The sequence below is a fragment of the Crocodylus siamensis genome, chromosome 6 (genome assembly GCF_052110815.1).
Source record: "Crocodylus siamensis isolate JL-2025a chromosome 6, ASM5211081v1, whole genome shotgun sequence".
NCBI lineage: Eukaryota > Metazoa > Chordata > Crocodylia > Crocodylidae > Crocodylus > Crocodylus siamensis.
Window position 1 is genome coordinate 78,146,938 of NC_143400.1, and position 13,585 is coordinate 78,160,522.

Consider the following 13,585-nt stretch of genomic DNA (forward strand, 5'->3'; position numbering starts at 1 on the left):
GTCACAAGTTTTCTGATCTGTGATGAATTAAGAATTTTTATTTCCGTATCACTCATGAGTGCAAATCTTTTTAACTTGAAGAACTTTCTACTTTCCAAATAACGTAGTCAATCAGAGAAATACACCAGTATTACTAAGAAAGTATGTTAAACAAAAAACCACATATTATTCAGTAATGCTATAGTATGACTATAGTGGTTGCAGTTTATATCCAAAATATGAAATATTCTGGTGTTTCTACAATGGTGGTGATACAATTTATCTTCAAAGACCTGTGGTTCTTTTTGATGTTTGCCAGTCCATTAATGTCACAAGGTGACATCATTATATTTCACATTATTGTCACAGTATTTGTGATACATCTTCAAATCCTTTGAGATGCATTTAACATTTGGAGTACTTTGGATTCGAGTTCAAGAATGTGCCATCTTTATTAGGGACCATTAAAAACCATGTCATTCCTGTATCAGCTGTTAATTCCAGACATTCTTCAGGTCTTCCTGTTAATTTCAAGGAGGTCGGGAACCAGAATTAATTTTAACAGTTAAGGGCAGCCATTCATGACTGAAAAAAAGTCAATGGAACAGCCAAAACCTTAATTGCTATAAGCCAATTTGTAGTTAACATCTCAAACAAATCAACATGGATTGGGCCCTTGCTTAGCTAGCTATAAAGTGGAATAGTATAAAATTTGTTTCCAAGTTTGCTCTTTGCTGCTGGGCCTATGTTATATTTGGCCCAGGCTCAAGTGAGCTGGGGGTGTCTGGAGCATAATTTGGGAATTCTTTTAGTGAAAAGAACTACAGTTTTAAATGGAACTGAAGATTCCCTGAAGTACCCTATCCGTGGTACAATGTGCAAGTCTGTAGCTCAAGCTCTCTGCAAGAGAGGAGTTTGGAAAATATTGAGGTTAGCTCCACCAACAGTACTTGCATGAAAATGAAGAAGGATGAAGAGAGAAAGAAACAGCTTTCATCCATCATCAAAAGAGTAAAACTTACCCTTCTCAGATGAACTGCTGATGTTTTTTTCTCCTTCATCATCCATCTTACTAATAGTAGATTCCTTGCTGGTGCAGCAACAGTGGTAAGACTAGTGGATGATCAGCAGAAGTGGTGCCCCTCTCAATTCCTGAAATTGCAAAAGGTTAAATGAGAAGAAGCCTTGGTATCCCTGGCAATGAAATATACAGCATGAAGAGAACATTCAGTTTTTGCAAACACCTTTGGCAGGGCTGTTTTTCTATATCTCTGCTCGTTAATCTTGACCTAACAGTGTTTCTTCCATCATATATCTTTTCTCCTGTTAAAGGCAAGAGGTCTTTGTAATTATGAAGGCACAGTTGCAGACAACAGGATGTTATGAGTGCATCAGGATTTCTGTCTCAAAGTGTCGTTTCTTATTACCAAGTACCTTTACAGGGGGTAATTGTTTCCTCAATGGTTTAGATTTTTAGAAGAATTAGAAAAAAAAGAGTATGGCTTTAAAAATGTAATTATTTTGAAACCAATCTATTTAAGTTGTTTTACAATCAATTTTGGAAAAAGTGTTGTATGCTGACTGGCCACGTCTACACGAGACGCTTACTGCGCAGTAGCTCATTACTACTGCGCAGTAGTGTTGCATGGCACCATCCGTGATGCAACACTACTGTGCAATAGTAATGAGCTACTGTGCAATCAGCATGACTGGGAAACTGTGTGGTCATGCTACTGTGCTGTAATACTGGTTACTGCACAGTCATTTAGTATTTGGGTATGCAAGCACTAAATGACAGTGCAGTAACAACTGTGCAGTCAGTGTCTCGTGTAGATGCAGCCACTGTTTGTATAATATGGGGAAGAGTGGTATTATTTACCTGTTTGTGTGTTGGACCTTGCCACCAGAGAACCAGCACAGGGTGTGCTCCTGTGTTAGGGCTTTGATTACCAGAACACATTAGGAGTATGGAGGCTTTGGCTTTGCTTTGATACTGAATATTTGCCTCCTCTGGAACTGTTTTTGTTAATGACATTGCAACCTTTTATTTTTTTGCTTACTGAGCTAATCTTTATTTATAAAATGTAGTGCCACCTAGGGACTCTATTCTCTCACCAGAAGAAACAAATCAATTGAACTGACTTCACTACAATACCTCCTAATCTGTCATGCAAAAATCAGACCTCAGGAGATGAAAATGTTTGCCACTTGCAGGGAATCTCTTTCTCCTTAGGATGAAATTCACCAAAACAAAAATTAGGTTCTAGTTTAAAAATAATGTTTTATCTCCATTTAGCTGTAATCAGTGTTTGACTATAAGATATAGTTTTCTAACTTCTGAATTTTTCAGATATAATTGCATGATTGTCTCATTTATGCATTGGCTTACATTTCTTTGTTGAATTACACACAGCTTGAAAAGTCACAAAAAACAGATGAAATGAAAGGTATAATTCCTAGCTCTTTCAATTTTCTGACCTCTTTTTTGCCATTTTATAATTTGTAAACTGGTCCTCTTCAAATCACAAACTCAATAAGGCAATGCCATGGTTACAAGATATAGTATATTTTAAGGTTTCATTGAAATCGAGTGGATTTTAAATCTTTGCTAATGTAAATAGGAAAATTGCTGAAATGAGGCAATATTTGAGGAGAAGCTCTTCTGCTGGAAGGGAATGAGACACTGGTGGAAGGAAAGGTTTTGCATTCTAGTTTGCAGGTTTGTATCTAGACTCAATCACAAAACAGCTGTGTAGCTTGTGTGAGTTGCTTTACTTTGTGCCTTATCCAGATAAGCAAACTGGAAATAAGAAGACACACATTGTCCACATGTTAAGAGAATTAATTACCATAGTTCAGAGGACACTATCAACTGAAAAATCACACTGAAGTCCAGAGTGTTTGCATTACTATGCCATGCAAAATTGGAAGAATTTTTTAGACAATGTTTCATATATTATGACTTCAACAATATCCTACAGTAATGGTTCTCAGCTGGGGTTCCCTCACACCCTGAGGTGCCATGACCCTCTTCTAGAGGTGCTGTAACATGGATGCTACAACACAGGCTGAACTGATCTGCATAGGGAGAGCAGGCAGCATCTGTGGTTGGAGCCCATATTCTTGCAGCCCTCCCTAGTCTGAAACCACATGCTTCTTCTTGAAAAAGAGGTGCCCTGGGCTGGGGGCACTGTTCTGGGCCCCCCCATTTCCAGGATGGGCATGTGGGGCCAGACCTGGAAGAGCTGCGGCAAGATTGTGTGTTCTCAAGGCAGCCCTTTGCACTTCCTTCTGGGGAGTCAGGCGGGGCTGTGGAGTAATCATTTGAACTACCAAGCTGGAAAGGTCTGGCTGGCTGCAAGAGCCCTTCACACTGCCCATGCAGGGACCCTGACAGGACTGTACCAGGCCCTTAGGCTGCTAAGCCAGAGGAGTCAGGGTGAGCTGAAGCAGCCCTTTGTACTGCCTTGCTGGAGGAATGAGGTGTAGGGGCAGGTAAGACCACCCTCCTTTTCTCCACCTGCCTCCCCCATACTCTCATAGACACAGGGAAGTTTTACATGGGGCACGAAGCTCCTGTCTGCTTTTGGATTTACTACTAATATGGGCAGGGGTATGGAGCAGCACCCTAGCTGAGATGCTACAAAGCAAGCAGTTTTGGTACAGCAGACTTTGGTTCTCAACCAGGGGACCCACCAAATTCAGAAGAGTTGTGGAGGCCTGTCCTGGCTTGAAAAAGGTTGAGAGCCATTATCCTTCAACAGCCTGCATCACCTGTTTCCCTGAAGGTGTGTACACGCACGACAACTGAACGGTTCCCAAATGTCACTGGTTTACAGGTCAGAGGTAGCCACACACACAGTGCCCTAGCATTCCAGGGAGAACAGTAACCTTTTAAGCACTATTACTCCAACACCGGGGCAGAGGAATGAGCACCCAGCCAGCATGCCTGCAATGAGTTGCTGAAAAAGAGTACTTGCATGCACACTTCGAGGTCCAATATGGTAGATGACCCATGGCTGGCAGGCGTTTTCACATTTCTACTGTCCCTTCTCTTCTAAACATTAGTTCAGTAAATTTTAGTCACCTGCACTTGACTGAGCTCTGCAGTGTGTATGTGCAACTTGGCATGGAAGTGGAGGGAAGTGCTTGCACCCGTGCTTTGGAGTTTCCAGGAGTTTGGAAGGCATGATGAGGGGCCATGGTCAAAAACAAAGTGAGGATGTTGGAAAGATAGCTTTTGCTGAACAAGCAGCGTGAGGGAGCTCACTGATAAAATGTGCCAACAAAAGGAAAACACAAAAGGTGGGGGCATAGAAGTGTGGCCACCTACCATAGTGAGGGTGGGTTTGGAGTGGAGTAATGCTGTGTAGGATGTCTGGAGAACTGACCAACACAAAATGCTCGCTGTCCACACATAGCACTGACCAAGTTCACAGTGCACTGGTTCAAAAGATAACTGATTTTCTAGGTACGTTTCTGAACCATTCCAGGAGCCTTTACACTAGTTCAACGGATTCATACATTTGCCTGTACAGTTCAGGCTTAAACTGTATTTAAATTGGTCTAAGTGTTATGTGTGCCCATAACCTTATACAGCCAGTTATGGGTTGATTTTGCTAACACTTACATGTTCAACTTACTTGAGATAAAGTAGGATAGTTGTCTGAGTCAAGTTACTTGAGTCAAGTTTCAGAGCTAGGCCATTATTACTCATTCTGGTATATAAACATCTTGGGCTGTAGTCCACCAGTGAACTCTCTTTTTTTTGGTAAGTGTGTGTACTTATTGAGTGCAGGATGAGGTACATAATAATTTACTTTTTCCTTGTTCCTTGATTAAGTCTAAGGTAGAATATTTCAGAAGTAGGGCAATTCAGCGTTGCTGTGTTTTTATGATTTCATCATGATTATTGCAATATTTGGAACTTTTCATTCTTTCTACTTCTGGACTAATGTAACTATGAGAAAATCCAGCTTTAACTTTTTAAGTATGTTTCAAGCCATCATGGATCCAAGAAGAAAACTTCAAAGTCTATAAAGTAAATAAAAGGGGCCCCCAATTTATGTCCTTCTTTTTTTCTTTTAATGGCATGACTTTTAAAACTGATCTCATGGCCTGCAGGAACTGGAGTCATGATTTTTAAATTCTTAGTGTAGACAGTACTGAAACTCAAATGGGCTTAGGGATTGAGAGCCTGGCATATTGTTCTAATACCTTTAGGAAAAAAGTCTTCAAAATTTCATTTATTTAATTACATTATTTTATTTCAGCTTCAAATAATTGGTTTGCATAGCACTATATATGTGCAGAGTGTTACTTCCTTAATCTTAGACTTATAGCTGGCACATATCCTTACAGGTAGGAAATAGGAAGTGTGAAAATAGCCTGCCAGCCCCATTGGTCAAGGAGAGGGCACCAGCAATACTAAAGTACAGAATACGTATTCCCCTAGTAGCTTAATGCAAACAATGCTGCCAGAAGCTGAATCTTCCATGGCTCAAGAGAGGCTTTTGGCATAAGATAATATCCATCACTTCAAGGACTGATTCAACAGGGATAGTACTCTTTCTTTTCATGGATTCTGTCCCTTCTGTATCTCATATTCCCTCTGCCTAAAGAAGCAAAGTGGATGATCTGGCCTTTTCGAATTACATAGCATTACTTCATCTAATAAATAAAAAGGAAACAGGTGGTATTCCTGCTACTCAGCTTTTCTTACAAATTGAATTCATATATTTTATTGCTTTAACAGAAAAAGAATGAAATAATTTTTTGATTAGGCTCATAACACAGGCATGTGGCGCACATGCACACAACACACACACATTCAATATTTGGCAAATGTCACTGTGCTGCCTTTATTAGATTATTTTTAGTGGTGACAATAATTGACTTTACAAACTGTCTGATGTCTCGTAAATTTTGTTTAGTAATATTAAATATATACTAACCTATTTTTTGCTGTTCAGTTAATCTTGCCACCTCTGTTCGAGAACACATATGCACACTTCTTGGATCTATCAGTTTTTAGCCATTTTAAGTGTTTCTGTTTGATCTTAAAGTCAAATATGTTAATGTAATTCACTTTCTGCTAAGGTTTCTCCATTTTCTAGTTGTTCTTTTTGTGGCATAAAATTAGCTTCTAAGAAGGGTTGATTTAAATATAGAGCATTTATCTATCTCTTTGTCTTTCTTTTTTTTCCTGTAAGCCAAGTGGGAAATCAAATTCTCATCTCCTGAGGTCTAACTCCCATTTAGAAGAAATGAGCCCGTAACTGTTTGAGATTCCCAGAATTTCACCACTATTGGAATTGGATAAAAAACATCTCAGGCTGGAAAAGTGAGAGATGAGTCTTGTTTATTTCACAGCTGCAAACCCTTTGAAACAAAATTCAAGAACAAGATACTGATTATAAGTCATTAGGGTAAGGGTAAGTGAATGCAAAGTTCTTATTTATGATAAATGAAACAAACCCTAATTTACTAGTTCTGTGGCACTGATGTTAGTCAAACGTGAATTACAGGGTCAGAGTTTAGGTTTCATTTTCACTATTGAAAATGTTATTTCTTTTTGTTTTTAAGATCAAAAACCATCTTGCAAGGCACTTTACACAGACAGGGATTTGTCTGCAGAGAGGAAGTGGTTTGACTGGGGCCATAGTACTCCCTGTTGAATCTTGCAGTCTTGAAGGCTATTTTTAATCCCAGAGAGTCACAATTTGCACAAGATGCTTTTTTGATTTGAAATCTGAACCATCAGCTTCACAGAGTCCTTGAAGATGGTGGTAAAATATAGGAAGGAGGGAGGGTAAGAGTGGAAAAACCCCCAACCATGCTAGATAAACAACACGGACTTAAATAATATATATTTTTAAAAACTGATTAGAACAAAGCAGTATTAATGTGATAGCTGTTATATCAAGCTATCTAGTCTCAATGTTGGGAAATGACAATTCTGGGAAATCTCAAATTCACTGAACTCAGAATTTTCCAAAGGAAACCTATACTTCAGCTTATTTTCATCACCACCCAGTAGGGCATAGGCCTGCTTTTGCTGCGCTGTTGCCATAAGAACTTAAGTGCCGTACTGGATCAGCTCATTGGTCCATCTAGTCCAGTCTCTGACAATGTAGCTCTCAGTGGGCCTAGGCCCATCCTTACCCTTCGTGTAAATAGGCCTGTCTGTTAGTGATGGTTGTGGATATTTTAGAGAGGGAGCATATGAACAGGGCATATCTAGAGTGGCAGTGGATACACTGCCTTACCCATGGAATCCATCATCACTGGTTTAGGGATGCCAGAGGATATTGATTGTTCTGTTTAGTAGCTATTAATGAACCATCCATGCATTGTCCATGAATCTTCCAATGTATGAGTTTGCTAATGGAAAACTCCTAGAACTAGATGCCTCTGCCAATGATTTGACCTTATGTTAAAAAATCTTTACTATAGGTCAGATTGTAGCTCTCTGAATCATATTGCTAAGTAGTGTTATTGAAATCACTAGGTTTATGAATGTATATGTGATATGCAGATTTGGACCTTTAGAGAACTTCATTCCTTATCTGTTAGTTCTGTAGTGAGAAGGGCCAGTTCCCAAAGTGGATGTCAGAAATACTGAATCTAAATTGCAATTCAAACTCAGACTTAGTGTCTCTGATAAGTGATACCTACAGTCTAAGGACACCCCAGTTTTTATATCAAATGTCCAGTAACACAGAATTCTATTTTCACTTATGTTTTGAAATAGCGCAGTTTTGACAGGGCTGAGCAGCTTGGCACCTACATCATGCCTGAGTCTCATCAGTATCCCTAACCTAGGGGTTTGTCTACACCTTCCTTCTCAACCTGGAAGGACGTGGGCAGTGGAGTTCTGCAGGGCTTGGTCCTTGGGCCCGCACTGTTCAACATCTTCATCAGCGATTTGGATGAGGGGGTAAAAAGCACACTGTTCAAATTTGCTGATGACACTAAGATGTGGGGGGACATGGGAACATTGGAAGGATGCAACAGACTACAATCAGACCTAGACAGGTTACAAGGGTGAGCAGATGAGAATAGGATAGGTTTCAACACAGACAAGTGCAAGGTGATGCACCTCGAGAGGAACAACCGGCACCATACCTACAGGTTGGAGAACTCCCCTCTTGTCAGCATGGAGGCGGAAAGGGTTCTGGGGGTCATCATTGACTCCAAGATGAACATGGGCCGGCAGTGTGGAGAGGCAGTAGGGAAGGCCAACCGCACCTTGGCATGCATCCACAGATGCCTCTCGAGCAGGTCCAAGGAGGTGATCCTTCCCCTCTATGCAGCACTGGTCAGGCTGCAGCTGGAGTATTGCATCCAGTTCTGGGTGCCACACTTCAAGAGGGATGTCAACAGCATGGAGAGGGTCCAGAGGAGGGCCACTCGTATGATCAGAGGACAACAGGGCAGGCCCTATGAGGAGAGGCTGTGGGACCTGAACCTGTTCAGCCTCCAAAAGAGAAGGCTGAGCGGGGATCTTGTGGCCTGTTATAAACTAGTTGGGGGGATCAGCAGGCATTGGGGAAGTCACTGTTTCCCCGAGCACCGCCAGGAGTGACCAGGAATAAAGGTCACAAGCTGGCAGAAGGTAGGTTTAGGTTAGATATCAGGAGGCGCTACTTCACGGTCAGGGCGGCTAGGGTCTGGAACCAACTTCCAAGAGAAGTGGTGCAGGCTCCTACCCTGGGGGTGTTTAAGAGGAGGTTAGATGAACATCTTGCTGGGGTCATTTGAGCCCAGTATTCTTTCCTGCCATGGTGGGGGGTCGGACTAGATGATCTGCTCAGGTCCCTTCCGACCCTACAAACTATGAAACTATGAAACTAGGATGGGGCCTGCATGCTGCACGCTCAGCAAGTGTCTCGCTCTCTTATTTTCAAATCTCACCCACCACAATTTGATGTAACTGAAAATGGAGATCGGTAGGTGGTACCTGATTGGAGAGAACTGGCTGAGCCCAGCATGGGTCACAATGTCTGTGGGTCTTCCATGGGACTCCTCCTCCCCTACATCCTACCCCTTTCCACTCTGGTGTTCCTGTTGGTGCTTGGTGAAGATGCCTGGCCATACTGGGCATCTGTCCTCATTGTTTAGGCAGAAGACTCCAATGATGGAAAGACACTGCATTGCCCTGAGTCAGTATGTTTCAGCGGGACCCTCCAGTCTCTGCTGCAGTTCTGAGATCTGTGGTGTATGGCCTGCCTGGCCTCTTACAGTAGAGTAGCAGTCAGGAATCCATCCAGAGAGATGGAGTGATCCAGGTCCTTGGCTCCTGGTCTTCTGTTTCCATGGGGGAGTGCATGAGCTTGTGTTCCCTCCCACCCTAGGGTCAGTGCAGCCTTATGTAAGGGGTTCCAGATTAGTCTGAGCCAATCCAGATCCTTGCTTGCCTCTACATGCCCTGCTGCTGCTGACAAGTGCTGAGAGCCCCAGAGGAAATCATTCTCCCCTGCACCTATCATTTCCAGGCCCTAGGTGGCACTTCCTGTGCTGGCCACCTGTCTTCTTCTCTGGCTGCAGCAGAGCCCATGTGGGGCTGGGGTTCTGATCCTTGCCCCTTTCTGGGAGCGGGGCCTTGGGGGTGTCCGCTGTGTGCTGGCTGCCTCTCTGGTGCCTGTAGATATGTGGGAATGCTGCTCCGATGAGCTGTAATTACAGTATGCCAGAGCAGACTTGATTAATTGAGTCTGCTGGAGCATGCTAATTACTACGCTCCAGCAGCCTCTCTGTCTCGCGTATTCAGTGTCCCCATGCTTCAAAATGGCAGTGGGGGCACTTTAACTTTAGCTCACTGAAGAAGCTTTAGTTAAAGCACCCCTGCCACCATTCTGAAATGCAGGATGCTGAATATGCAAGACAGAGGCTGCTGAAGCGTGCTAATTACAGTTGCTCTAATTAAAGCACCCCCACTCACAGAGCATGTGTAAAGACATCCTTTGTGTCTAAACCAAAGTCTGCTTAATCTAACCGCATGAAAAACATTACTTCCCTTGGGCAAGAGAGGATATTGAACCCAGTGCTCCTACATCCTTGTGATTTCTCTAACCCTGTCTGTAGAAGTGGGTGACTCCTCTCCCAGTTGCCTTTCCACAAGAAAAAAACTGAGCTGCAGTTTCTGCCCTAACCTGTCTTTAGAGGTTACATTTCATTTGCTTGTCTATGGAGTAAGAGGTGTATGTTTCCCCCAGGTTTTTTGGGAAAATTGCCTTTTGCATTCTGATGATCAGGGCAGTCTGGATTTAGGTCTGTGACTTACTGGGGTGGCCTGGTCCTAGCTTGGCAGTCTCACCTGGATAGTCCAGATGGTTAAATTATCAAAGGTGAGTGCCTAGATCTCAGGTTCTATGAACTAAGGTAGGGGTAGTGCCAGGGCATCAGCTGCAGCCACCCTTTCTTGCAAAAAACTGGTTTCCTTCCTCATTGCTTGTTGATATTCTTTCATTCATTTAATAAAGTTTCAACCTTTGCATTATTAAAAACTAATTAGAATTGGAGGTATCGTTCTGCGGTGGTGCTATAGGCAGTATGTATGTAGCTATGGGGAAATATTCAATCTGTGCTTAATTCATAAGTGGTGCTGTCTTCACTGAATTTACACCAGAGATTAATTTTGTCCATTGTCTGTGATACACTCCAAGGAAATCAGTCTTTCTTGGATCTCAAGCTGTGAATACCTAATCAAATTATTGAAAAAGATTCCTGCTTGGTGTTTTAAAAGGTTAATTTTTAACAAAGATGGATTCAGTTTAAGCACATATAATCTATATTGTTTGATGAAGAATGTGAGAAAACAATATGTTATCAATGTATTTTTACATAGAGGATATGTAACCCCCGCCCCCAACTGTGTCTGAAGTCAGATGGCAACTGCCTGAAGAACTATCATTCATATCTCATGTGACATTAATACAAAGTTCCCTTTGTGAATTGTAGATGAGAGCTTTCAGGATTTTGTACATGCTATGTATGAGTGAGACTTATTTCTAAGGAGCTACAGCATGTCAAAGACTTGATATTCTGTCCCTCCTTTGATATGCACTGAGACTAGTTTACATCCTTCATCTCCAAACTCCTAATGGCACCATGAAACTTGGCTCAGGTGAGTAGCCCTATCTACTTCATTAGGACTACTCTTATGAATAAAGTTATGCCCTTGAATCCGTTTCTGCAGAACGAGTATTTTAATCTTATTTCACAAATATTCAAGAAAGTGTATTTAGTGCATTTGATTTATTTCCAATTTATATTCCACAGTGCTGTACAAATATGGATTAGGCTTCGTAACTGTTGCTAATTCTTAATTTTCAGAGAGGGAAACTGAGTCAGAGAACTGACTGGACTTACTTGAGCTATACATTAGGTTACAATAGAAAGAGGACTTTTTCTAGTGAGAAGTGGAGGCAAAGAACTTTGTAAAATGGAACTATATCAGTTTATGTAATTATAATTATAATTATAATTATGTAGTTGCCTGTGATAGCAGGCCTGACGTTTCAGCTTGATGTTCCACCCAAGATTTAGAACTTAAAACTGCTGGACTTCCATGCCTGCACTTACTTTTCCAGGTGTTTCCTCTCATAAAAAAAAACAAACAACAAGAATTTTAACATTTGTCTAGATGGCCATCAAGGCAAATATTTCAAGAAGTCTCAACAGGTGAGAGAGAAAAGGATTAATCTTTTTATGCGTCTCTTTCTATATTTAATAGCATAGTTTGCATTTTCCTGCTAGAACCAAAATAGTTTGCATTTTCCTGCTAGAACCAAAATAGGACCCAACATGTTCATTTTGTTTGAACAAGTGTAGACTAGACCATTGCAATCTGCAGCACACATCAGCAGGGAGATTTTTTTTCCCTGAGGTTCTTGGCAAAGCACTTATTGTAGAATCTTTTCCACAGTACATTGTATATAAAACAGAGGTTTAGAAAAAATAAGGTTCATCTTGAGTCCAGTGTTTCTTTTGTTGAGGTAGATGATATCTTATTTGTTATGGTTATGTCTCAAAAATAAGACAACTGGCAGATGGTTTTGTGAAACACCATCCAGCTAATCAATCATGCTGCACAGTTATGACATTTTACAAAGAAATGCTAAAGATACTTGGACATATCAGGAGGTAAATAGTACTTCACTGTCTTCATTTGACAAGTGCAGTCATTCATGTGGGGCAGAGTGAATGTCAGAGGTAACTCAGTGTCCAATCCATGATTCTCAGTGACTGTCCTTGCATCTTCAAGGGTTTTCCTTTCCCAGGTTAGAATGGCTGGAGACAACCAGTTTAATACCCCTTGTAGGGTAACCTAATTTTCTTAGCAGATATTTTGTAGCAGCAAATCATAGAAAATTAGGGTTAGAAGGGATCTCAGGGGGTCATGCAGTCCAAATCCTTGCTCAAGGCAGGACCGTCTCCAACTGTATCATATGAGCCAAGGCTTTTTTTACCTGGGTCTTAAAAACATCTAAGGAAGGAGATTTCCACACTCTTTCTGGGTAGCTTGTTTCAGTGCTTTACTACCCTCATAGTGAGAGAGTTTTTTCTAATATCTAACTTCAACTTCCCTTGTGGCAACTTGAGACCCTTGTTCATTGTTCTGTCATCTGCCACCACTGAGAACAGTCTAGCTCCATCTACTTTGTAACCACTCTTCAGGTAGTTGAAGGCTATTAACCACCCCCCGCCCCCCCAGTCTTCACTTCTTTAGACTAAATGAACTCAGTTCCCTCAGCCTCTCCTCATGTCATGTTCCCCTGCCCTCTCACCTAGGTTTCATTGCCCTCTGCTGGACTCGCTCCAATTTGTCTACATCCTTTTTGTATGGGGGGCCCAAAACTAGACACAGTACTCCAGATGTGGCCTTAAGAGTGCTGAATAGAGGGGAAGGATCACTTCCCTCAATCTGCTGGCATTACTCCTGCTAATGCAGCCCAGTATGCCATTAGCCTTCTTGGTAACAAGGACACACTGCTGGCTCATATTCAGCTTGTTTACTGGTACCCCCAGGTCCTTTTCTGCAGAGCTGCTGCTTTGCCAGTCAGTTCCCAGTCTGTACTGATGCATGGATTATTCTGTCCTAAATGCAGAACTTTGCACTTCTGCTCATTGAACCTCATGAGATTTCTTTTGGTCCAATTCTTCAATTTGTCAAGAATCTTGTAAAATTCAAGGTATATCACATCCATTGCTCTCCCCCCATCCACAGAGCTAGTCACCCTGTTACAGAAGGTGATCTAGTTGGTCAGTCATAACTTGCCCTTGGTGAATCAATGGTGACTGTTCCCAATCATCTTCTCCTCCTCCATGTGCTTTAAAAGGTTGTTTTTTAGGCCCTGCTCCATGATTTTTCCAAGGACTGAGGTAAGGCTGACTGATCTGTAGTTTCTGCGATCCTCCCTCTTATATTCCTTAAATATGAGCACTATATATGCCCCTTTCTAATCATCTAGGACCTGCCCTGGATGATCATCATGAGTTTTCAAAGATAATGGCCATGGCTTTGCAGTCACATTGGCCAACTCCCTCAGCACCTTCAGTTGCATTCTGTTTGGCCCCGTGACCCTTTATACGTCCAGCTTTT

General features: G+C 41.8%; 1 long non-coding RNA gene across 1 annotated transcript in view; it reads left to right on the forward strand.

The window, feature by feature from the left end:
• The first annotated feature begins 11,063 nt into the window (after positions 1 to 11,063).
• LOC149863052 (uncharacterized) overlaps positions 11,064 to 13,585 on the forward strand; it is a 49,232-nt gene continuing 46,710 nt past the window's right edge. Inside the window, exon 1 of the long non-coding RNA XR_016443298.1 lies at positions 11,064 to 11,107. This is a non-coding gene — a long non-coding RNA (uncharacterized LOC149863052). The remainder of the gene's footprint in view (positions 11,108 to 13,585) is intronic.